This window comes from Harpegnathos saltator, unplaced genomic scaffold, assembly GCF_003227715.2.
Source record: "Harpegnathos saltator strain DR-91 unplaced genomic scaffold, Hsal_v8.6 scaffold528, whole genome shotgun sequence".
Lineage (NCBI taxonomy): Eukaryota > Metazoa > Arthropoda > Insecta > Hymenoptera > Formicidae > Harpegnathos > Harpegnathos saltator.
The window spans coordinates 237129-264276 of NW_020230347.1; the positions used below are offsets into that span (position 1 = coordinate 237129).

Here is a 27148-nt window from a genome sequence, read left to right on the forward strand (position 1 = left end):
CACATCGTACGATACAACACCTTCGCTGAGAAAGGAACAAATCGATTCGCACACTCTTGTAACATTTTTTCCTTGTTGGAATTCGTAAAGAATGCAGTGTCAGATATGTACTTTATCTGTTGCCATTTTCGACTGTATTGAACTGAATACTTTTAAAGGTTATGTTGGGCCTTCCGCCAAACTATATGTTCCTTTTTAATAGTTATATGTCAACATTGCATAATCACAAAAGAGCGGGAAAATCTATTCAATTTAAAATTGATTTCATAACTGCTTAAAATAATTTGGATTATTCATTTGTACACTTAATAAAACAAAACTATATAATTTTGATTACAGAATACGCCACTTTTAAAATATTCACTGATCATTATCTTTCTTAAATGGAAATTCCAATCTTTTATTATATTATCTTTTTCTACCAATTAATTTTAATAACTTTTGTCTGAAACATTTTTTCTAAAATGCTTAGTTTTCGAGATATTTCGTCATCCCGGTACTTTTTATACACCCTATATAAATCGCAATGACGGAAATGCTCTATGGCAGTGGCGATAGATGAAGTATGAGACGTGCGAAAATACCAAAACGACTCCAAAAAAAGGTAAATGCATTCATCGCCTCGAACAAAACGTGTCGAAATTAAAAAATAGGACAATTTTATAACAGGTCATGATATTGAAGTTCAGATAACGAATTTTACCGAAATAATAAAACTATCTCATTGTACAACAGGATGCTTCAGTATCTACTCATTTGAGTGTAGCAAGAACGTACTCAAATAGATATTAATATAAATGTACGTACTTTCGGGATAATATAATAGTTCCTTCTCGTAACGATTGTATACAATATTTTGGCAACAATACAGGGTATCCGGGATCTTTTGGAAACGAAAAATTGTAAAGATTAATCAATTCAAACCAAAAAGAAAAGTCATGTACCATTTTACAAAAATCGTAATTACTAAGTTATTAATTAATGATCAAAAATGATCGCATCTTTTAACTAATAACTTAAAAATTTGTGTACTTATTTGTAAAATAGTAAAGAACTTTTTTTATTCATAATGATCTAACCTATAATTATATGACGGCTATTACGCCTAACGACAAGTTCAAGATTCACAGGGTTCAAAGTTTAATATATTCATATCTATTACTAGACACGTTATAGCCATTATATAATTGTAGATTAGATCATCTTGAATAAAAAAGTCCTTTACTATTTTGCAATAAGTACGTAAATTTTCAGTTATCGATTAAAAGAGTCTCTAGATGTGGTTATTTTCGATCATTAATCACTTAATAACTATTGCGATTTTTACAAAATGCTACTTGACTTTTCTTCTCAGTTTGATCTGATCAATCCTCACAATTTTTCGTTTCCAAAAAATCCCGAACATCCTATATATGACCATTCCAAATGTTGAGATTTTCATTTCTGACTATACTGCATGTCCATCTATTGGGGACTTGAATAAGTTCTCGCTGTTTTTTCGTGAAAATGAATGCTTTATTTAAAAAAATTAGTAAAGAACATGTCATTGAAAGTATTGTCCATCGCTAGCCATTACTTTCTACTATCTTTCTGGCAGCATACGAATACCACGTCGAAAGAACGACTCATCTTTTGAGGTTATCCACGAATCGATGCCATTTTTTGGCATCTTCATAAGAATGGAAGTGCTGCTTAGCCAGGCCATGAGTCATCGATCGGAACAAGTGGTAATCGGAAGAAGCAATGTCCGGTGAATACGGCGGGTAGGGTAGGACTTTCCATTTGAGCGTTTCCAGGTAGGTTTTGACCGGTTTTGCAACATGTGGCCGAGCGTTGTCATGCTGCAAAATTACTTTGTCGTGTCTCTCCTCGTATTGCGGCCGTTTTTCCTTCAATGCTCGGCTCAAACGCATCAATTATAGTCGATAGCGATCTCCCGTGATGGTTTCGTTAGGTTTGAGAAACTCATAATGTACTACACCCAGCTGATCCCACCAAATACAGAGCATGAGCTTGAAACCATGGATATTCGGCTTTGCCATTGATGTTGATGCATGGCCGGGCTTACCCCACGATTTTCTACGCTTCGGGTTATCGTAGCTTATCCACTTTTCATCGCTAGTCACGATACGATGCAAAAAACCTTTCCTTTTCTGCCGTTGGAGCAGCTGTTCACACGTGAAAAAACGCCGTTCGACATCTCTCGGCTTCAATTCGTACAGCACCCAATTCCCTTGCTTTTGAATCATTCCTAATGCTTCTAAATGTTTGGCAACTGTTGTGTGATCAACTCCTAATGATTCTGCAAGTTCATTTTGCGTCTGACATGGGTCTTCATCGAGCAATGCTTCCAACTCTTCGTCTTCAAACTTTTTCGGTGCGCCAGAGCGTTCTTTATCTTCAACATCAAAATCATTATTTTTAAAGCGTCTAAACCAATCTCTGCATGGTGTTTCCGACAGAGCATATGGTCGCCGTAAGTCTCTACAAGAATTCTATATGCTTTAGCTGCAGATTTTTTTTGAAAAAAGTAATGCAGTAAAATTCTCCGCAAATACTCTTTTTTTGGCACGAAATTCGACATGTTTAACGCTATGAAAAAATATGTTGTTTACGCTTCGGCGGAATAACATATACTGTCACTTCGAGCCTAATGGTGGAGCTTCACGATGTAGTTGTCTGTAGTATTGCCCGATGTAAAAAGGCTAAGGTAACACCATCTGTCGAGAAACAGCGAGAACTTATTCAAGTCCCCAATAAAAAACACAACTGTCATTGTCCGGCAATAAAAAAACACGCTGTTTCGGCAACCGGAGAAATCAAGACAATTAGCGTTCTCAAAACATTCCGGATCTTCAAGGTCAAAATCACCCTCATCCGTCGTGTATTATTCCACGATAGTGTTGCATTGCACTTCGGTCTCTCAGCGAGCAATACACACGCGCACATCATAAAATACACACATATACACGCGCGCACGCGTATCATACGTGCATCGATGAGCTGGTTATCATGCCCATCGAGTGATTAAAATATTTCATCGGGCTCTCATCAACATCGCGTTAATTAACACGTGTTCCTAACTGTATTCATACGGGTGTCGGTGCCATGCGAGTAGTATTTGAAGTACCACGATATAGCAGCTGAAGAACAAGATGCCATATCAGTTAGAACGTACATGCACAGGACATCGATACGTTAATAAATAAATTCCCACACGGAAAATATAATTCCATTAGTGTAACTGAACTTTTCGTTATCTGCAAGAAATGAGTAAGTCTATTATGGAACTTTTAATAACAATATTATTATAACTATATTAGTCGTTGTACGTACAATACATGATAGAAATACGATTGAGTAATAAGTAGTTAATTAATTAAATATTAAATTGAAACGTTAATAACTTTTCTACCTCAATCTATTTAGTTAACTTCAAAAGAATTTAGTTAACTTCAAAAGAATTAATTCTTAACTTGAAGTAGTTACTTTAGAATGCATTAATATTAACTTAAGAACATATATTTTTATGCACCTTAAAATAATTAATCAGTGTTATTAATATTATATTGAAATCGTTGCGAGCTGCTTATAACGTGTAGAATAAGATAAATAAAAGATAATGTCAAGAGAATTTGCTTTCCCCTCTCTGAGCGCTACGTACAATTGGGTAGTATTCTTCTTTTTATAGAATTCTAAGCAGTCGATATTTTCTTGTTTAATTGTCCCACATAGATTTAACATACGATTAAAAAGCTATTTATATAAAAAGTATAAATACTGATTTGCGTAATTAACTTTTAACTTTAACAAATTAATTTGATTTTAACTTTTTCAATTAAGTTAATTTTCATTCAATTAACTTTTAATTTAACTAGGCTAATTTTATAGGTCCCTAACTTTAAATTTAATTTAATTAAAAAAATATATTAGCTTACTCAATTCTTGGTAAAAAAGATGCGCAACGTAATAATAATGACGCTGTTGTTAAAAGTTATAAAATAGATCCGCAGATGGAAAATTTAATTGGAATAAAAAGAACTGGAGTGCCAAAAATTCTTGTAGCAGGTTTTTAATCAGTCAATTGCTCTCAGCTCTTTCAACCAAATTTGACAGCTGAGTATTCAGACAAATTTTTTTCTGCTCCGTAACGAAGATATCAATTTTCACCACTAGACTTTTTATCTACTACCTATTCAATTGCGCGAACTGAGATTTATTTTCCATGCAGGTGTGTCAAATTTTTTATCATACGCGATATTGTACGATTTTAACATGTTCGCTATCGCGGCTTATTTAAGAAACATTCCCCCTACAGAAAAAGAGAGATAAAGAGAGAGACCCACTCTGTTTTCTTTCTTATTGACATACTATTGACATTATAAAATAGATTTGCGCTCCTGAAATGTTGATTAAGCTAATCGATAATCATCTCAGCCGGCAGAATTAGCAACATGGAAAATAAAAAATAGTTTGTTATTAAAATAAGCAAGAAGTCTTCGCGTTCACTTTTTATAGCCTCTATTTAAAGTTGTTACGTACCTCTTAGCCAAGTATTAGTTTTGTCCTAAAATACGTAGAATTATCAATTTTTTCTTTATCGCCAAACTACAAATTACACAATTAAAAATTGCTATTAGCAGTTCTCCCGATCAATCATCGATTGGATTAATCGGAGTTGGGAGAGAGCCACTTTTAGTTTGCTTCGGACGTATAAAGAATATGGACGTATAAAGAAGAATGATCGTTGTCGCATATATACGTAACGTTGACCTCCCGAGAGATTTGAACGTCCGACATGTACAACGCTTGGTAACGAACATGTCAATATTTGACATTTGACAAAATGGCCAAAGATCAGGAGGCACGGAACGAGACATGTCGGCCGACAAAATTGCGCTCATTGACATCATGGGCGACATAAGAGAGAGCCGCGATATTTATTCTATGTTGATCTGAGCGCAGAGAAGCACGTATATTCGATTAAAACATATCAATAAACAGTAAATCGTAATGCGCAGTCAGTGATGCGTGATTCGCTTGCGCATAATTAGCGTATAAATTATCTCGGTCGAATTGACCTGCGTATTACTTACAATACCACGTTCGCATTTAATATTATATCGACGTTAGCGCACGTGCGCGCAGGATCAAGGCAAATATATATTAATTCCCGCCGTAAAATACACAACCGCGATTCTCTCAAATATTTAAACGACATCGCCTCCGATCGATTCGAACGAGGGGGGCCAGAATACAAACACATCGCTAGCCGCTCCAAGACAATCGATAATACACACCGGCGCACACTCGTACTAATAAATCGCGACAATGCCAAAAAAATCCGCGAAAATTAATGAGACCTGCCCGTTCGCTCGTTTATTCGCGATCAAACCCTCGCCGCTCTTCCGTCTACGTCCTGCCGGTTATTAATGAAGCGAAAACGAAATCCGACCGTAATCCACGAGTGCCATAAATAGGCATAATAATAAAGATCAATTATCTCTCATCGACATCGACTTGGCGAATTTAATGGAGAAATAATAATTTAATGAGCAGTAAATTCGCACTCGCGATATCAAAGAACAGAAGTTCGATTTGGCTGCCGAGTTGCACGCACGAGATAGAACCCGGAGCAACTCGCGCGAAAAAGAAAAGGTGCAAAAATATCCTGAAAATTATACCGCCCGGATCGCAGTTTCGTTTGCGAGGCTCATCTTTGCTTTCTCTCCCACTGTCAGCATTTCGACAGCACTTTCAACATTATGTTAAATATCGATCTTTGTGTAACTCCTTAATCTTCTCACGTTGTATTTGCGAGTCGCGAATTGCAAATTGAAACTGGAACTACTAAAAATGTACGTAAAAAAAGAAACACTTTCATTAACAAATTATTAAGTGACTCAATTTCTGCAGTTTAATTAGAACGCAGAGAATTTCGCTCCAAGATATGAACATTCATGAAACAAGAGAGTTCAAAAGTACTTTTACCCGATTGGAATATATCTTATAATGTCAACAAATTTCTGGCATGTGATATTTAAAGAGAGAGGGAGAGGGGTCAAAAAATGAAACTATATGAAATAGAATTTTTAAACTATAAAAAGAAATAACTTTTTCCCAAGAAATACAACAAACTCTTTCAGTAGTTCAACTCTGAAAAATACGCGTGAAAAAAAATCTCCATGTATCTTTCCTACATAACATGCGTTAATCTAATGCTAATAATAATTTCAGAGAATAATTAAATTACTTTTCTGATATTCCTTCGCACATATGATATACCTGCATACCATCAGATTTAAAAATGCAAAAATTCATTTATTTCATATCACATATAAATTTTGTGGTTTCCGTACGAACATAGTCCAATCGCGTGATACAAGTGTAGTAAATTGTACTATTAGCATTATTCAGCAGAGGTTTTTCCACACTTCTCCATTAAAATCATTCAACAAAACCAGCTCTTCTCCAAAATCAAAAATCAAAACCAAAAACTTCTCCAGCCGTTTACAGTTCGAAATCGACTTTCATCCTGAAACCGATCATCAACCGATTGTTTTTGCTAGTACAGTTTCTACCGTCAGACAGAAAGCGAGACAGAGAGAGAGAGAGAGAGAGAGAGAGAGAGAGAGAGAGAGAGAGAGAAACGAGAGCGGTAGGGAGAGGGGAAGGAGGGAATGACCGACTTCTACGGCAATCTTGCTATCGAACACGATCGGATAATCGATGGTACATGCCGACACGCGATCACAGTTGATCTAGGGTCATGGCATGGCACGACGGGAATCTCATAAGCGACATCAGTCGCGAGCCGACTATGCCGAATTGCTCGGGTTACTATTTATATGGCATTCTGTGTCGAATTTCCCTCATTAAGAATCAATGAGAGCTCCCGAAGCGCGTGTCAAGGTCTGCACGTCGTAACCTTGACCCCCATTATAAGTATCCCACCCTGAAAAAAAAGGTACACCACCCCCGTTCTCGTTCGACAAAGATCTATTCGAGGGAATCTCGCGTACCCTCCGCGTACATATAACTCCGCCAAATCGTCCTTTAATTCTCTTTGCGAGGGAGGGCTGGAGCAAAGAGAATCGTGGGTGCCCCATGAAGAGCGTTCTCAGCGGTGTTACCGCTAACTTTGTAAAAATCCGCAAGGATCTCCGCCTGCCGCCTGCCACGAAATTTACGGTTGAATTGTTCCCCGCCAATGCTCGTATACTCTCTACGGCCGCACGCTCGTGCGATAGGATTGACAAGAAACGCGGTGTTGCATGCTTACATTGAAAAATTGTGTTTAACAGATCGTAATCTCCGTAATGAATGTTACGTATTCGTTGAAAAAATTTCTGCCGCCTCATCGCGGTGCATAGACCGACGTAGACATGTACGTTCGCTGCGGAAACGGGCTCGCGAAACGCCAGAGATTTCGTTCAAATTCGAATAGAAGAAGCGCATTTTTTAGTAGATTTTTGTTCAGAGACGAATTATAATTATTGTATAAATTATACAGTTATATATATTTTGTTATAATCACATATAGGGTGAACCATTTTAAGTGTTGCCCACCCCAATAACTTTCTTATTTTTGATTGTAGAAATAAATATTTCAGACAAAAGTTGTACGGTTTCAAGGGGGACATGAAACAACTATATCATTTTGTTTACAAATGGCACCACTTTCGAGATATTCACTGATCATTACTTTCCTTAAATGGAAATGCCAATTTTTTATTACACTGCCTTTTTTTACCAATTAATTTAAATAACTTTTGTCTGAAACATTTTTTTATTTACCTAATACTTTTTGAGATATTTGAGGAAAACTTGATAACTTTTTCAATATTTAACTCATAATATTTCACTAACTATTTGTCGGAAGAAAAAGTGGTACTAGCCTTTTTTGCTCTACTTGGTCTCAAGAATATATTGTTACAATAGACTTTTGATAATTTGATAATTTTCAATTTCCGAAAGTCAGTAAATTAACAAAAGTCAGAGCGCTATTATAACAATATTCTTGAGATTAAATAGAGCAGAAAAGTCTAGTACCACTTTTTCTTCCGACAAATAGCGAGATATCGTGAGTTAAATATTGAAAAAGTTATGAAGTTTTCCTTAAATATCTCAAAAAATATTAAGCAAATAAAAAAATGTTTCAAGCAAAAGTTGTTAAAATTAATTGGTAGAAAAAGATGATATAATAAAAAATTGTTTCCGTTTCAGAAAAATAATGATCAGTGAATAGCTCGAAAGTAGCGCCAAACAAAATGATATAGTTGTTTTATATCTCCTTTGAAACTATACAACTTTTGTCTGAAACGTTTCTTAATATCTTCCATATTTTTCGAGATTTTTGCCTGGCTCGTTTAAAATGGAACACCTTCTATATATTCAATCGTAAAATTACAATAGCTAAAACACACGCCGGCCAATGTTGGAACTTTATCAATGTGACATGTGAGATATATTAATTTTATTTGCTTTCGATCAACCGATGGCCTTTTACTGTTTAGTTAAGAATTACTTCTAAATTCTAAAATCTTTTTAGTTTTCCGTTCACCATCAAGATTTATACTCCTACATTCAGGACACCTTCTCGTAAAGACGGCGATAGCAAGCACATGCTGGATACTTTTAAAAGCTGGAATATAATCTAGATATATTAATAAAATATATGCTACGTTTACATGGCTGTGGAACATAATTCTGAAGGAAAAGGCGCTATTAAAAGGTATTACTGTACAAATAAGAATGGCACCCGATATTGTAGGTTATTATGTCCATGCTATGTATGATATTTGGTATGTAGGTTACGTCAAGTATCTTGCTGAGAACATTCTAATACCTTTTAAGAATGCTAGTGACATATTTCTGGACTTCAACAGTTCTGGTGGAGAACTATTGAACGAGAAGAATGACATCTTCAGAAGATCAGAACTGCTTTCGATGAGGATTTGGTGACTTAAATCTTAGACTTGATGGTTAATGTTTCTATTATTGTCTATAAAATAGTGTATAATTCAGGATTATACTCAGATATAAATATAACAAAAAAAAACCGTTCGATATCGAACAAAACTCTTGAAATGTAAACGCTATAATAGTCGCGGATTGGATTTTATAGTACAGGAAATTTATTAATAATCACATTGTAATTTGAGATGTTAAAAAAACATTAAAAATGTTGCAGCATTTCGGTCCTATTTTGAACTCTTCTTACTGGAACAAAACTATGCGTAAATTATAATATTGTAGATGAGAAATTCACAAATTGACGAAACGGAATAATTACTACTGTAAGCATAATATGGAGTCAACAAAAGAACAAAACATGACTGTCTCACAAAAGATTTTCCCACGAACTTCATTGGAGACAAAAGCGTCAAAAAAAAAAGTGAACAAAACTATAAATTGTCACGAAGAGTAAAATGTACACTCTGGCAAGCCTAAATATCAAATTAAAAAAAGAAAGAAAGAACTTGAAAAAGAAGTCTTATATACGAATCAGAGAGTTAGCAATATGAGACCCAACTCGCTAACCCAATTGAAAGACTCAAATAGCACAAAATGGATGAAATCTTATCGAAAAATGTCAGAAGCAAAAAGCGAGGTTCGATTATGAACGGTATATGTGGGTCTCGTAGTAAATTAGAAATGAGCAGAAATACGGTGTCATTAGCGAAAGCACGAAGTCTGTCACATGTGTCAATCGATGATGTATTATCCTTGATATATGGACGTCATTTGACCGAACTCGGTCGCGACTACTGACGGCGTTGCTCCGCGCGCCTGCACGTCTCGCAAACAAATCGGCACAGCGATACTTTTGAAGTTCAATCCTCCCGCGGATTCTCTCGTCTCTAGGGGTTGCACGATAGGGTTTACTTATTCCGCGGCGAACTTATTATCCATGACACTTTCGATAACGGCGCCCTGCACTCATTCACTCGCAATTTAATTAGAGCTGGGCAAACTTCATTGAGAACTTAGCCGAAACGAGCACATGCCAGAGCCGAAAGTAAAGCATGCCAAGGCGAGCAAACGCAGATGTCGTCCTACTTAAAGCAGTCGATGTGCTTACATGATTGAACTGTACAGCAAAAATCGCGTAAGTCGTGTCTTCGTCATTTCGAGAAGTAATAAGATCGCTGAAAGAATCGACTCGAAGCCGATCGACGACGAAGGAGCCGCAACTGCTTTGTCGCGATGCATTTCTCCGTGATTACAAAGTAAGAAGTCTAAAATTTTCCATCATATAAGAATATGTCTACGTCATATAAAAATATGTCGACCAAGCGTTATACGCGGAAATAAAAAAAAATTTTCTAGAAAAAACTTATAAAATTTGGTAACCGAGGAGCACATCGACATTCAGCCTTAATTTATTGCTAATATATAATTTAATATTTATATAATTTATACTCTATATTATATATGCATAGTGTATATACTATATATAATAATACAAACTTAATTTAAATGACTATTAATTTATTATTGATAAATATATAAATATTCTTCTATGTCACGGTGCTGTTTATATTTCAGAAATTAAAATCTCTATTAGTATATATATATATTAGGTCTAGTTAATTCTTTCCGATGAAATTTACTCAGCTCAGAGCAAAATTTGAAATTAATATTATTCCGCACTTTTGCGGTTTTACAGTGTTGTTGACATTTAACTTTTCGAAATGACATATGATTTGATGATGATCAAATTTGATAATCTGTATTTAATAATCTCAAATAATCTCAAATAATCAATAGTGTTCGATGGCTATCGATAACGAATATATTCGATATGCAATGCATTTCGTATTTCATTTAAACAAAAACGCTTTTGAAGCAGCCAAAATGATTTGTGCTACTTATGATGAAAATGCTGTGATTGATAGCATGTGCCGATTTGATCTTCATGATTAACCACGCCCTAGTCAGCCAAAAAATTTGAAGACGAGGGATTGCAAAATCTATTGAATGAAAATACAGCACAAATACAAGAATTTGCAGAAAAGCTGGGAGTAAACCAGAAAGCTATTTACGATCGTTTACATCGTATCGGAAAAAAATACAGAAAGAAGGAAAATGGATTTCACACGAGTTAACCATTGACAACAAAAATTGCCGATTTACTGCATGCGTTACCCTGCTCGACAGACAACAAAAAAAAGATTTCTTGCATAAAATCGTAACTGATAACGAAAAATGGATTATGTATGAAAATCCTAAACGCAAAAACCTATGAATAGATCCTAGTTAGCCGACAACGTCGACTGCAAAACCCAAACGTTTCGGAAAAGAAAGAAATATATTTCTTCGTATATGGTGAGACTAGAAGGGTGTGCTGTAGTATGAGCTCTTGGAACTGGGTAAAACCATTAAAACAGAGATTTACCAAGAGTAATGTTACGTTTGAACGATGCAATTGAGAAAAAAGGCCATTTACTGGACAAGGCAGCCGTAAAGTCAGCCTGCTGCACGACAATGCTAAACCGCACACAGCAGGAACCACAACGGAAACCATCTTATACTTGGACTGGAAAGTTCTCTCACAGGCGGCGTATTCTCCAGACTTGGCTCTATCAGATTTTCACTAGTTTCAGTCAATGTTACACGCATTGTCTGATACACATTTTTCGACAGTTGACGACGTACGAAATTTCATCGATGACTGTAGCCTCAAAGCCAGCAAGTTTCTATCGTGATGGAATTTAGCAGTTGCCTAATAAATGGCGTAAAGTTATCGATAACAACGGAAAATACTTCATTAATTAATCTTGTTCTATCGATTTTTAAATAAAGATTGAAAATTGTCGAAAATCGGAAACAAATTAACTACATATTAGGCCAATTGGAAAGTTCCGTCCGTTTTTTTGTAAAACATGTGGCTTTATTTAAAAAACAAAATGAAAAAGTACATCAATCAAAATATTGTTCACCGCTAGCGATTACTTTTTTCCATCTTTCGGTCAGCAAGCGAATTCCGCGGCGAAAGAATGACTCATCTTTGGAGGCTATCCAGTCAGAGACTCATTTTTCGACGTCTTCATAAGAATTGAAGTATTCGTCAGCAAGTGCGTGTGCCATCGACCGAAACAAGTGGTAGTCGGAAGGGGCACAGTCTGGGGAATAAACCGCATGGGGTAACACTTCCCAGCGAAATGCTTCTAACGTTTCCTTGACAGATTTTGTGACGTGGGCCGAGCGTTGTCATGAAGCAAAATCACTTTATGCTGTCTCGTTTCATATTCTAGTCGTTTTTCATGCAATGCTCGGCTCAAGCGGATCATTTGTTCTCTGTAGAGATCCCTTGTGATTGTTTGTCCACTATTTAATAGCTCATAGTACAGCACACGCTTCTGATCCCACCAAATAGAGCCCACCAAGAGCATTGCTATCTTTTCGTGGATATTCCGTTTTGACGTCGATGTTGAGGGTTGGCCAAGATTGCAAATAATTTTTCGACGTTTGGGATTGTCAAAATAAATCCATTTTTCATCCCTAGTGATGATACGATGTAAAAACCTCTTTCTTTGTTGCCTAGCGAGCAGAATTTCGCAGGTGGTTTTTCACCTTTCAATGTCTCTTGGCTTCAGTTCATATGGGACCCATTTTCCTTCCTTGTAAACCTTTCCTAAGGCTTTCAAACGATCGGAAATGACAGATTAAGAACAATTTAATGCTTCTGCAAGTTGCTTTTGCATTTGACATGGGTCTTCGTCTACCAATGCCTGCAATTCTTCGTCTTCGAATACTCTTGACCGTTCAGAACGCTCTTTGTCCTCTACGTCAAAATCACCAATTTTAAAGCGTCGAAACCATTCTCTGCATGTTTTATCGGAAGGAGCATTATCACCATAAACTTCTACAAGCATTCGATGAGCTTCACCTGCAGTTTTCTTCCAATTGAAGCAAAAGATTAACACTTCGCGCAAATGACGCTTATTTGGCTCAAATTTCGACATTTTCTATGCAGTGAAAGACAATGTTATTGTTGCAAACGTATACTTTTATGTACTGAATGTTATTGACAGATGTCAAAACAAACTATTAAGCTTCGTTTAGACATTAGAGATTAATGATAGTTCTAGCTATAGCTACTTGTCGCTAAACGGACGGAACTTTCCGATTTACCTAATAGAAAGCATGATAAAATTGAAAAGAGTCGAAGAGAATCAAGAAGAATTGAAAAGAATGTATAGGAAAAAAAGCTACGAGAGACATTCTCTCTCAGAAATAAAATAATTCGTTGCTGAAGGACGCGCAACTGTGTTTCTCGGATCGTTGTCCCGGGAATACAAGCAAAAATCTTTGCCTCTTCGGGAAATATTTCCCCGGACAAGTTTCCCGCCGACTTATCGTCGCGAGGCAACTTTGACGAAAATTGACTCGTATCTCCGGCTGCTGCTGCTTGACGCGCACGTAATCTCATGAGGCGTGCACCTCACTAAACACTCAGGGAGTCACGGATGAGAAACGGAACTTTAATGCCACCGTTAGCGTTTATTTTTACTCATCGGATTTGTCGCTCGCGTGCCCCGCTGACGGATCAGCCGGCGATTTCTCATGAAATCCACGCCGGGCCGGACTTCCGTGTAAATTCTGACCGAGGAAGGGTTATAACTGCTAAGAGGTCACACTGCAGCGGCTTATCCACCGACTACTGCACTATGCATCGTAACCCGGGGTCGTAAACAGTGTCGCTATAGCAAGTAAACGACCAATCGCTCCCTTGCGAAATTCTTTCGAGTCGACGCGGCGCGGCGCGGCGTGGCAGGGCAAGGCGAAGCTAGGCGAGGCGAGGTGAGGCGTGCTGCTGGAAAGTGCTTGCACTAAAGAGAGAGAGAGAGAGAGAGAGAGAGAGAGAAAGAGAGTACAGTTAGAGATAGAGAGAAAAAAATGAGGGGGTAAGAGCGAAGGGGGATAGGGAGGAAGGGAAGAAAAAGAACGAGCAGTATAATGATAATAATGCACGTGCAACGGAGGAAGATAAACCGTCACGCACTCCCGAGGGTGCCGTGCGCCGATTTTGTATCCCGCTCTTCGCTCTCTCTCTCTCTCTCTCTCTCTCTCTCTCTCTCTCTCTCTCTCTCTCTCTCTCTCTCTCTCTCTCTCTCTCTCTCTCTCTCTCTCTCTCTCTCTCTTGCCCCTCGTTGCAATCGCGTAAATCTTCGAGAGCACGCCGTTCATGCTTTATGGGGCCTCACTGTTGTTGCCCATGATTAAGCTTAACACTTCTCCTGGTTTGTGTACTGATTACACATGAAACGTCGGAATCGGGATAATGTATGGCAGGAACAGCGAGAAAGAGAGGGGTTGAGAGAGAGAGAGAGAGAGAGAGAGAGAGAGAGAAATACGAGACAAGTCGGGCGGAATCACGAAAATAACGTGAAGTAACTTTCGTTATTTCGAGCAAGAAGAGCGGCAAGCTAAATGTCGGTTGCTTCATGCCGCTCCTTTGTGATTAGATAAGCAGCGAAATTAGGATGGTGTAGAAAAAGCGTAGAATGCGCGCGAAACGTTTCACTGATACTTCCCACTGGGAGAATGTTATTTTTGTTTATTTCGTTGAGTTATTGTTCCGCCCAAACGATATATCGCCAACGGCGAATGGAATTCACGATGACGTAAAAGTGAGTTATCGCGCCATTAAGTATCGTCGTTGATACGATATTTATAAAAACTGAATATATAAAAACTGATATTCTCATATCAAGGTCACCTGGGAGACTATGATTGCGCGCGAAAAGGAAAATCTCAGTTTGTATGAACTGAATAAGAACCGGTCGAAAATTCGGAAACGAGAAGTGATACTTCCATGAGCTCAATAAAAAAGATTCGTCTGAACATTCAATTCTCGATTAAGATACCTGAAAACAATGGACCAATTAGACACTTCTCAAAGTGAAGGCCCCAATTGGTGACGAAAAGTAATCTCATCGCGAAAATAAATTAAAAAATTAATAAAAATTAAAAAATTAGATTAAAAAAATTAAATCAAAAAATTAATAAAATACATATTAAGCTAAGTACACGGAATTCATTACGTGGGGAAGCATGAACGTTCCGAGTTTTATATTTTTCTGAACTATGAATGAAATTTTAATTTATTTATAATGTTCTTTCGCAGAAATTATTTAGGAATATTCGTAGTACCATGATAGCTTAGTTTTGTCTTGCTTTATTCTTATTGACAGTTTAATTTTAAAGAAGTTAGAGATTAACTGTATCTAAATAAATCGAATAAACATTTGATATTAACTATAAGTTTTTTAAATATTGGCGAATAACTGTTCAAATTTGCCGTCAATACTACGCCCATAATTATGCATGCTCCGGCATATAGTTTTTAATTTTATTCGAAACCTGTTATAACATTTGAAACTTCCTAATACAAAGTGTTCTAAAAAGGTATGTCAAAAATTTAAGGAGATATTCCTCATACCTGAAGGATGAAAAATGTTATATGGACGTAGGTGCGGAAATGCTTATTTCAGAAGTTATGTTGAAAATACTGTTAGCTGTATTACTTACACAAGGAAAAATTTAGGATTAATTATTGTAGACGACAATCGTTTAATTAGACTTATTTACATTTAGATTTAATGTGACCTTGAGTTAGTTACAATAAATGTTGAAAATGTTCGCCATTCGCCTGAATATAAGCAGTGACACGTCGACGCATTGATTCACGGACACGTTCAAAAATGCCCTTCTCTGGTAAACTGTGCCTTATTCGTAAACACCAATCAGAATAAAACATTAAAACCAAATGTAAATAAGCCTAATTAAACGATTGTCGTCTATATTAATTAATCCTAAATTTTTCCTTATGTAAGTAGTACAGCTAACAGTATTTTCAATATAACTCCTGAAATAAGCATTTCCGCACCTACGTCCATATAACATTTTTTCTCCTTCAGGTGTGAGGAATATCTCCTTAAATTTTTTACATATCTTTTTAGAACACCCTGTATATAAAATTTAGAATAAGAGCACATATTTCAGACAAATACGGACTCGTATTAGATGATTTATTAAGTCAAATGGGTGCAATTTATTAAGTCAAAATGAGGCAATATCACTAATTGGGACATTCTCCTTGCCGTGACTGAAAAAATTTACTCGAACATTCAATTGTATCAAAACTCGGCTGAGATAAACTAATTGAAACAAAAATTAACTAATTATATATAAGGTGGCCTATGTAAAATGTGATAACCCAAAAACTCTAAAACTATTTGTCGTATCGAAAAATTGTTCATGACAAAATTTCATATATAAGAGAGATTTTTCTAACTATATAAATAAAAAGTCCACCTCCTCTTTTCCCTGAAAAGGAGTGTGGGATAATCTCGTAATTTCAAATGAGACCTCCTATAAAATGTAACACGTTTGGATTCTACGGGAAGAAACAAGTAAACTTTATCTGGAATGTTTCTCTAAAAAATACTTTTATCAAAAGTTATAAACATTTAACCCCAGAAATGTTGTTTAGAGTTGGACAAAATTTTGTAAAAAGAATTAATAAGTGTTTAAATGTGAGTGATGAACAGTTCGAACATTTAATAAAGTAAAACATGTGATAAACTATAAAGTCTTTCATCTAATTTTATCACTAGTTTGAATGCAATTTGCTGTAAAGTTTACATATTTATAACTTTTGATAGATAGAAGTATTTTTTAAAGAAATGTTCCAGATTTCAAAGTTTATTTGTTTCTTCCCGTAAAACCCAAACGTGTAACATTTTATAAGAGGTCCCACTCGAAATTACGAAGTTACCCCCTTCAGGGGAGAGCAGGGACGGACTTTTATTTATATAGTTAGAAAAACCTCCCGAATACACATGAAACTTTATCATCAACAATTGTTTAATACGACAAATATTTCTAGAGTTTTTGGGTTGTCACACTTTACATGGGCCACCCTATATAAAACTCTTATAGAAATCTTCTGTCCTTCTAATCAAATTTTCCATTTGACCCCTGTTCTTACCAAACAATGGAAAAGTTTATCATAGCGACAGAATAATTTTTTTGTGACGTTACGAGTTTCAGGATACCTCGTCAAACGATGATGATTTCACATATTCTACGAACACAAGCACGATATACACATACACACGCGCACGCTTGTAGTACATTCGTCCTGCAATGCGATATTTAGTTTACACAACGAGAGACAAGATCTCGCACTCGAATTTCGAAACATGTCAAGCGTAACGCCACGATGAAATGTAATCGCTACTTCATTTGAGAAACATCGACTGGTACCAATTTTCCGTCATACTCAATCGTCGATCCTCAACGCGACTACGTCGAGAACGTTTATTACGTGTCTCACGACACGTTACATGCAACAGATTCCTGTTTCCAGAGCGAGGCGGAGACGGATAACTCCAGGCGCGCGATTTCCGATTGACGGTGAAGAAGTATTCAAACGAAAGAAATATTCAGACGAATTAAGTAATTCGCCGCAGAAAAATGTAATCTTGCAAAATACCATGCTCAAGAAAGAGAGAGAGAGAGAGAGAGAGAGAGAGAGAGAAGGAGAGAGCGAGAGAGAGGACCCATTTACTCACATTGTATATTTCCGACAATTCCGAAATAAAGCGAGACAGCAAGAAGAGGATCGAAAGCAACGCAATCTCGTTTTTCTCTTTTGGATCTGCTTTATTTAATATCGGCTAGATATTCAGTGGTAATCTCGATTTGTGATATCCCGTCACGCGCCTCCGGTGTCCCACAAAATTTGCTTTCGAGCTCGGATTAGGCTCGCTTTCGAACCGCACGGCAGTTAACGCTAAATACAACTGTCCGCGCTTCTCTGCACTTTCCGCGATTACATCGAACACGAAGAGTCGGTCCTCTCGGTGCCAGAAGAGACAGAACGTTCAATGCATCGGCGACGAACAATCATTAAGGATGCAACGATTTCTCAAAATATCGATAACGATATTATCATCATTTAGAACCATCAATAACGATAATATCGATAATTTTGAAAAATATCGATATTTATATCGATATCTATATAAAAAAATATATGTACATATGTGTTTCTAAGTTTAATCTGATACAAACTTTACAACAATGCTATCTTGAACATAACAAATTCAATATTTGTTTATAATACTACAAAAAGTCAAAAATAATTTAATATACTACTAATGTAAAGGTCATTTTACACAATGTATTGTTCGCGATAAATTTGAGTTATATATCTATTCATGTAATATATTGTATAATGTAGCTAACAATACATGATTATTAAATGTGTACACATTTATTATATATATTTATTATGCGTATGCATATAAAGAATGTACACGAAAAATTTTTTTAAATCTTTTAAAAATTTTTATCTTCATATAATTTATTGTCACATTCTTATTAGAAAATATATAATAAACCGCAGTTGTTTGCCGGTGATCACCGCATACATGGAGCAGGAGATCTATTACGGTTCAACGATCGAGATGGAAATGATAATTGTGAGCGAATTTACTATAAACATCGACCAATTACATAATATATATTCTAGTGAATTCACTTTTGTAATTTTCATGTCGGTAATAGAACCGTAATAGGCCCTCAGAGCTCTGTAACTGAAAAATAAAACTGAATAAATATCAATAAAATTCATAACGATATATCGATTTTATCGGAGATAAAAAATATCGATAAAAATATCCATATTTGTCTCTCGATATATCGATATTTCGATATTATCGCTTTTTCGTTGCATCCCTAAGAACCACGCGAGCACGCGGGAGGGCGAACTGGAGATTATGTTACGTTACGTTACATTACGTTATGTTATGTTACGCAATACAAACAATATAATGGGAGCAAATGATATTGTTATGTTAATCCGACAAACCGCAAAATTTTGATTTGTTGGCGATGCAGAATACAAGCAAAGGTTAAAAATTATGTGTAAGCAAATCAGTTGTATTAACTCTTTCTCATCGGCGTATAATATATAGCAAAATGCGTAAAATACTTAATGAAACACATACAATGCTACACTAGCGCGTGTCATAATTACCAGATAATTCAAATATAGCTCCGTTACATCTAATTAAACATTGGTAAAGAAGGGTTAACGAAATAATAATTCTGTGTTTGTGTTTTGTAGGCATTCGCAGAAAGAAACAGAATAACGCATTATTACGTTAATCTTTATTTTATCTTTATTTTGGCACGATACAATATAAAATTAATAAACTGTTAGATAAGGTTAAATGAAGTTAAGGCGGATATACACACAAAGGCTCGTACTGCAAAAGTACTTTATCAATAAAAAGGTTTGTAAAAGTAGTTCGTAGCTACTTAAAAAAGCTTATAAATCACTTTCAGAGATGCTTTCATCCATATATAATAATTCAGAATATAGAGCACAGAAGAGTCACGTGCATGTGTACAGGGGGTGTACGGGATCTTTTAAAAACGAAAAATTCTAAAGATTAATCAGATCAAACTGAGAAGGAAAGTCAAGTACTTATTTGTAAAAATCGCAAAAGTTATTAAATTATTAATGATTGAAGTGATCACATTTGGAAGCTTTTTTAATCGATAACTTGAACATTTCCATACTTGTTTGCAAAATGGTAAGGGACTTTTTTGTTCAGAATAACCTAACCTACAATTGTATGGCGGCTATTGTGCCTAACGATAGATTCAAGATTTAGACTTCAAAGTTCAATATTCTCATATCGTTAGTAACCATCATATAATATAGATTAGGTCATTTTGAACAAAAAAGTCCCCATCATTTTGCAAAGTACGCAAATTTTCAAGTTATCAATTAAAAGAGCCTCTAGATGTGGTCATTTCCAATCATCAATAATGTAATAACTATTGCAATTTCTTCAAAATGATACGTGACTTTTCTTCTCAGTTTGCTCCAATTAATCTTCACAATTTTTTATTTCCAAAAGATCCCGGACACCCTGTATATTACGCTATTACGATGTTGTTATTCTTCTTACTAGAAGTCGTACATCCAACAAACATGTATGATCGCTGATTCCCAGCGATGTATACTTGTTAAAATTACAAATAACGAAAAATGATTTGTTGCGGTATCCGTTTGATTTATACAACTGTCAAACAGCAAACATTCAGTTGTTATGAACAATAGAAGTTTTTCTCTCAGTTACATGCGGGCGGTTACGTACCTTCTAAAAACCATCTCTCGTGCGAAGGGCCGACGGATCCCTGCTCGATCGGTATCTGGCGATTTCTCTCATTCTGCTGGACGACTCTCACCCTGTTCCGTTTTCCTGAAAGATTACAAAAGCGGGTGCTTAGTCCTCGGCTGCAGACGCGGAGCGTGCCATGTGACTCCTCCGAAGGTTAACATAAGGAGTCTCGCCTTTATCGAGAAAGAGAGAGAGCGAGAGATGGTGGTGCAGCGAGCGAGCGAGCGAGTGAGTGAGGGAGGGGGAGAGAGCAATTTTTCCCCCCGAGTAAAACGTCAACTTTTAAACGACGCGGGGCTAATAGCGTATCGAAGGCGTAACAAAAAAAAGCGGTCCGATCGTTTCTACGCATACACGAGATTAACTATGTCGTGTATCACGCCACGCCGGTTACTTAATACCCTTACACACGCCACTTAACACTTAACAATACCCGGCGATTTTTCCTCCGAGTGGCGCGTTAGCTCCTCTTCCTCTTCTTCCACTTCTTCTTCTTCCTCTTATTCGCCTTTGTCTCTCTTTCGTTTTTCTGCCTTCTCTATCTCTCTCTCTCTCTCTCTCTCTCTCTCTCTCTCTCTCTCTCTCTCTCTCTCTCTCTCTCTCTCTCTCTCTCTCTCTCTCTCTCCCCCTCCCTCTCCCTCTCTCTCCCTCTCTCTCCCTCTCTCTCCCTCCCTCTCCCTCTCTCTCCCTCTCTCTCCCTCTCTCTCTTTCTCTCTCTCTCTATATATATATATCGGCCGTTGCATTCCGGGAAAAAAAATTCCCTCCGCCTTTTCGCTTTTTATCACACGCGCGCACGTGTGTTTTTCACTTTGTGGCGTTACGGCCGCTCTGTATAAAAATTAGCAAACATTTGACTGTTGTCCGATATATTCGACAAACATATCAATGCAAACGCACGAGTATCTAAATCGCTTGGGATGTTTGCAGTATCAATACAGGATACCTCGATTTATTTGTTGCGCAATGTTTAACGCAAAAATTGTGTACACGCGACGTGCCAACAAAGTCAAGTTTTTCGACGTGGAAGAATAATGAGGCTCGAAAGCGCGCGCCGGTAATGGAAGAGCGCTGTTTGCTCGCAAATACATTTGATTGTTGTTAGCACTGCGGTTAAATGGCACAAAACGAGGCGCCGAACAAAGCGGAGCATCCCGCGCCGTGGAACTTCTTCGCTATATAGCACAGCGAGGAGCCACTCGCAGTCGAAGAAACTCGCGGAAGTATTTGATTTTTAGCTTCTCTAACTCGGCCGCGTATTCCGTCCGCCGAAGGAATTTAATTGGATTCTTTTACGCCCGGCCGTCGATCGGCGGAAATTACACGTTCATACGCGCGCCGGAATTTACGTATTCATCCCCTTTGCTCGAGAAACATTCTTCGGACTGAAGCCGGCCGGAAGTAACGAGCATCCGTGTGATATTCTTCCCCCAGAGTGAAATTCAATCGACGAGACACCCCGACTCGTCGTCGATTCGCCACGAGATTTCCAGCAGACTTCTGTTCATCAAACTCACATCCTGACAAGCCAGAATCCCAATACTCGCGTGCTCGTCTCCGCGAACCTTTAAGTATCACGCGTCCCCTCCCTCCCGCGGAACATAAAACCGCAAGAATGGAATCTAGTCTCGAGTGCCGTTGCACGAATGTAGATCGTCTGGGATCGACTGGAGAAGCGACAACAAACGTAACGACACAACCGCGTGAAAACTCGAGCTTCCATTCGTCGGATTTGGCGGCTTACTGCCTCGACGTAAAGAACGGCGACGCGGCAGTTACAAACGTCGGGAGCGCGAGACGAAGTGGAAACAGACAGTAGTCGGTCGGACGGGGCGACCGATAACCGCGGAGTCGCGTCGCGTGTATCCCGTCGCGGGCGTATCAGACGATGCCAACGGCACCGCGCCGCCGACATAACCATTTACATAACCGACATTCAACTGGTTCTTGAACTTCACTCTTCGATTCCTTTCACCGTGGCGATCCTCCTACGCTATATCGATCCATGACCACCACGCTGGAAGGAGTGACCCCACCGGCGCGCACGAGATGGAACGACCGAAAGAGAGAGAGAGAGAGAGAGAGAGAGAGAGAGAGAGAGACCGCTGGAAGAAGGCGGAGTGGTGAGGGCAGCACGAAGGGTGATGTACGCGGTGGATATTTGTATTTTTTCCGCCCTGCACGCACCCGCGCCGCGGTGCTTTCAGATACGCGCGTGCGAACATTCGCAGCGTAACGGTGCGATGACGGAGCGCGCTCCGGACGAGCCACGAGGAGATTTTCTACCTAAGACCACGGTCGAGGTATAAAACGGCACAATGTGCACGTCATCGATTGCGTCCTCCGGGATGAAACGAGAGTCGGAGCGGCGCGATCCGTGAGATCATGACGGGGAAGCAACGACGAACGCGTCTTTTTCGCGCGATACACGAATCGTAAGGGATTCTCGACGATCGCCCGAAATCGCCGTGACTTCGACCAACCGCCTTCGGCGACGTTTACCGTCTTTATGCCCGTGAGAATAAATTACGCGACATATATTGGCGAATAGCCGGCGAACTCTACTTCGACAGCAAAAACCCATCTGAGGTGATGATGATCAGTCTCTCCTTGACAGGCCGGCCGACAACTAACCTGTCCTCGAGGAACGTCACTTCCGATTCTCACAGAAACGGCCGACGACGAGATATCGATATCGCGAAAGGAGCTCTCCCGACGCTTTCGCCAGGACGACGACGAGGACGTCGCGTACGTTTCCGAACGCCATCCACGATCGATCATCCACTGACGAGAACTGCACCGTTTATCGTCATCAAGCGGGCGCTCACACCGGCGAGAACGGAGCTCGTCTTGAAACAACGTAGCACATTCGAAGCAACTTCATCCGAAAACTCTTCCGGAGGATCTCTACGAAGACATCGATGACAAGACACTGATATCGGAGCGCTGACACCAACGGGACGATTCATTCGGGGGGCGAGAGTCGAGAGCACGACGAGGCTTTCGACGGGAACTCACCGAGGAAGCGCGTCGTCCCGCAAGGAAAAGGAGGCACGTCGTCCTCGCGGCAAGAGCTTTCCGAGCGACACCTGCGCACCCGCGAGGAAAAGGAGGCCCGTACGAGTCGTCTACGAAGAGGCCGGTGTATGTGAGGGATAAGGAAAAGGCAGCGTAGGAAAAACGGCGACGTGTGGCACCGGTGCCGTGATGCCGGTATATCGGGCAAGGAGAGAGAGAGAGAGAGAGAGAGAGAGAGAGAGAGAGAGAGAGAGAGAGAGACAGAGACAGAGACAGAGCAGAGCCACCACGAAAATCGTGTGGTGGCGTGCCAGCCGATGGTCCCGGACCAACCGATCGATATACCCTTTTTTCGAGAGAATGCCTTCTCTCTCTCCCTCTCTCTTTCTCTCCTGCCGCTTTCGGCGCTGTCGGGCCGTCTCCCTCACTCCCCGTTTCACTTGGTCTCGCGCTCACTCGTGCTCGAAACTTCGCCTCGGCGAGCCCTCGAGACGACAGAGAAAACCCGAGCGCGCCTTCGCCGTCCTCGGGGAAAAGTCGAGCGGGCGCGCGCGCGCGCGCGCCTCCGTCTCGCCGGCGACGGACAAGCGGAAGGATAAAAAGACGCGGAGGACAGACCGTGACGTGTCGGGGCGTCGCGTGCGAGTAACCTGGACACACGTACCTGACGAGAGCGGGAGCACGAGCGAGCGGGCCGCGCGAGAGAGCACAATCAAACCAGCCGGCTCTCTTTCTCCTTTCTCTCTTCACCCTCTCGTCAACCTTCCTCCCTCCCTCCCTCCCTCCCTCCCACCTTCTCTCTCTCTCTCTCTCTCTCTCTCTCTCTCTCTCTCTCTCTCTCTCTCTCTCTCTCTCTCTCTCTCTCTCTCTCCCCCCCCCTTTCCTCCCGGTCTTTCTTTTTTTCTCTCTGTCTTTCTTTTTTTCCCACTCTCCGACTACGGCTATTTTTCTCCTCACTCTTTCTCCCGCGGCGAAAGGAGGCAGGAGGAATCTTCCGGTTGCAGCTTTCTCACCTCACCGTATAACGCCACGCGGGAATCAATACGCGCGCCTGCCTCTCTCTCTCTCTCTCTCTCTCTCTCTCTCTCTCTCTCTCCCTCCCTCCCTCCCTCCCTCCCTCCCTCCCTCCCTCCCTCCCTCCCTCCCTCCCTCCCTCCCTCCCTCCCTCTCTTCCTCTCTCCCTCCCTCCCTCTCTCCCTCTTACTTGTACTCCTCTCACTCTCACGCTACTACCACCCCTTCGCGCTCGGCTCTCCCCCTCGTACTCTCGCTCACTCGCTCGCTCGTTCGCTCGCTCTTTCTCCTTCGCACTCTCGTTCCTTCTCTCTGTCACCCACCCTCTCGCCGAGCCGCTAGCCGTCCGTCCACCCCGCCCGCGCGACGCTTCGCTTCCCCTCTCCCTCACGCGCGCACCCTTCACCGCCGTATACGCTGGCTCCGCTGTACGCTGCTGAAGAGCCGCTTCTCCCCCGCTGCACTCAGCACTCGGACGGTGCGCCGTCCTCGTCGTTCTCTGTCTCTCCCTCTCTCTCCCTCTCTCTCTATCCTCGCCTCGAGCACGAGCGGGGCTGCTCCTCCTCGTGGAGGGTCGGCGAACGAGAGAGCACCTCGACGACGATGACCGCGACGATGATGACGACAACGACGACGATGACGAAAACGGCAACGGCGACGGTGACGGCGACGGTGACGGCGACGGCGACGACGACGGCGACGACGACGATGACAACGACACGAGGACTACGAGGTTCATTCGCTTACTCGTGCACGCACGCACACACGCACGCACGCACGCACGCACGCACGCACGCACGCACGCACGCACGCACGTACAGCAACGTCCGGCGACGGCGACGCGGAGAAGAGAAAACGTGGGGCGCTTTGCGCGGGTTACGAGCCGCCCCTGCGTTAGGGAACTGACGACCTCCGGCTCGCGGGGTGCAACGCGCCCCACCGCATAACCACGACTATACGCTCGGCCGCCGCGCGGACATGTTGAGGGCCGCGACACGCACGCAAGCGCGCAAGCGAGTGAACGAGGGTGGCAGCGAGCACGACGGAGCGGGGATGACGGCGGCGACAGCGGTGGTGGCGGCGGCTGCGACGACGAAGACGACGATTACCGCGCAACGTTGCCGTCGTCGTCATCGTCGTCATCATCGCGCGTAGTGGTGTAGGTGTGACAGCGACAAATACTTGTCGCTCTTCTGCTTCCCCCGAGAAGGTGTATCGCTGACGTTTTTCCCTCAGCCATTAGGACCACGCGTGGAACTTCGATTACGGATTGTGCCGAAAACCTTATCGATCTCGAGCACGTTCTCAAGTCTTTCGACCTCTCAGGTCGCCGGCGGCAGAAAGACACACACACACAGAGAGAGAGAGAGAGAGAGAGAGGGTGCGAGTGTGCGAGTGTGCGAGTGTGCGAGTGTGCGAGTGTGCGAGTGTGCGAGTGTGCGAGTGTGCGAGTGTGCGAATGCGCGAGTGCGCGAGTGTGCGAGTGCGCGAGTGTGCGAGTGTGCGAGTGTGCGAGTGTGCGAGTGTGCGAGTGTGTGAGCGTGTGAGCGTGTGAGCGTGTGAGCGTGTGAGCGTGTGAGCGTGCGAGCGTGTGAGTGTGTGAGTGTGTGAGTGTGAGTGTGTAAGTGTGTGAGTGAGTGTGAGCGTGAGTGTGTGAGCGTGTGTGTGTGAGCGTGTGTGTGTGTGTGTGTGTGTATGAGCATGTGTGTGTGAGCGTGTGTGTGCGTGTGAGCGTGTGAGCATGTGTGTGTGTGTGTGTGTGTGTGTGTGTGTGTGTGTGTGAGAGAGCGCGCGCGCGCGCGCGCGTTTGTGTGTGTGTGTGTGTGTGTGTGTGTGTGTGTGTGTGTGTGTGTGTGTGAGCGTGTGTGTGGAGCGTGTGTGTGTGTGTGTGTATGTGCGTGTGCATGTGTGTGTGTGTGTGTGGGGGTGGGTGGGTGGGTGTGGGTGGGTGGGTGGGTGTGGGTGTGGATGTGGATGTGGGTGTGGGTGCGTGACATGGAGAGATCTCGTGGGCGCATTAGTGACGAGTATAAATTCGCAAGGCGATTTCGATCAGGAGGAGACGTGTGAACAAATTCGCGCTCCCTTATCGCGAGATTTCACCACCGCCAATCTTTGTCGTAGTCTACCAGCGACGGATGAGAGAACAATTAAAAACCGTGCCACACGGAAGTAACTTTTTACAATGTTCGTACGTAACTCTCGATGCTCGTGCTCCACGTGTTTTGGATACGGTGTAATTTTTGCGAACTCTCTCTTGTTCGCGCAAGAGAGAGAAAGAGAAGGAGAGAGAGAGAAAGCGCACGGTAGACATCCCCGATAGAAATTCGCCTTATTGTCTATCCGCACATTTTGCGTAACCTCGCGCGCTGCAAAAAGGAGAACGCAACGTACTGCTCTGTGGAGCGGCGAAACAGTATTACTTCCACGCAGAGCGGCTTAAAATTTCCGCCGTTCTCCCGCGGGAGAGCATTACAGCGCGGTGTCGATTATTGCATACTGATTACACGAACATCTTAAGAGGTCGCCTACTACCAAGGCGCATGCTTAGGGGAAACTTTAAGGGTTGCCGAACGGATCCGACGTCGCCGTTCGCGGCGTTCGAAGTTTCCATCGAAACTGACGTCCCTTCGGCTACCGCTTAAAACCCCAACTCGCGCGCGATGCATGTGCGAAAAGTTACGGCGTAAAAGATTGTACTTTCGGAAATTACGCCGCGCCGAACGAACGAACGAACGAGCGAGCGAGCGAGCGCGAGGGATTCGAAATAGAGGGGCTCGTAGCGTAGCCCATAATTTATAAGAGATCCATCTCTCCACGTGGAACTTCACGTGTAAAATTACAAATTGCAGACATGCTTTACACCGCGATGCCGCGAAGAGAGAGAGAGAGAGAGAGAGAGA

At 41.1% G+C, this 27148-nt stretch overlaps 1 protein-coding gene across 1 annotated transcript in view; it reads right to left on the minus strand.

Annotated features, from left to right (window-relative positions):
* The window catches only part of LOC112589500 (uncharacterized), a gene marked incomplete at its 3' end in the record, with an annotated part of 95224 nt that extends 71268 nt beyond the window's left edge, over nucleotides 1-23956 (minus strand). Inside the window, exons 1-2 of the mRNA XM_025303023.1 lie at nucleotides 23577-23956; nucleotides 20190-20294 (exon numbers count right to left, since the gene is read on the minus strand). The remainder of the gene's footprint in view (nucleotides 1-20189; nucleotides 20295-23576) is intronic.
* Between the last annotated feature and the right edge of the window lie 3192 nt (nucleotides 23957-27148).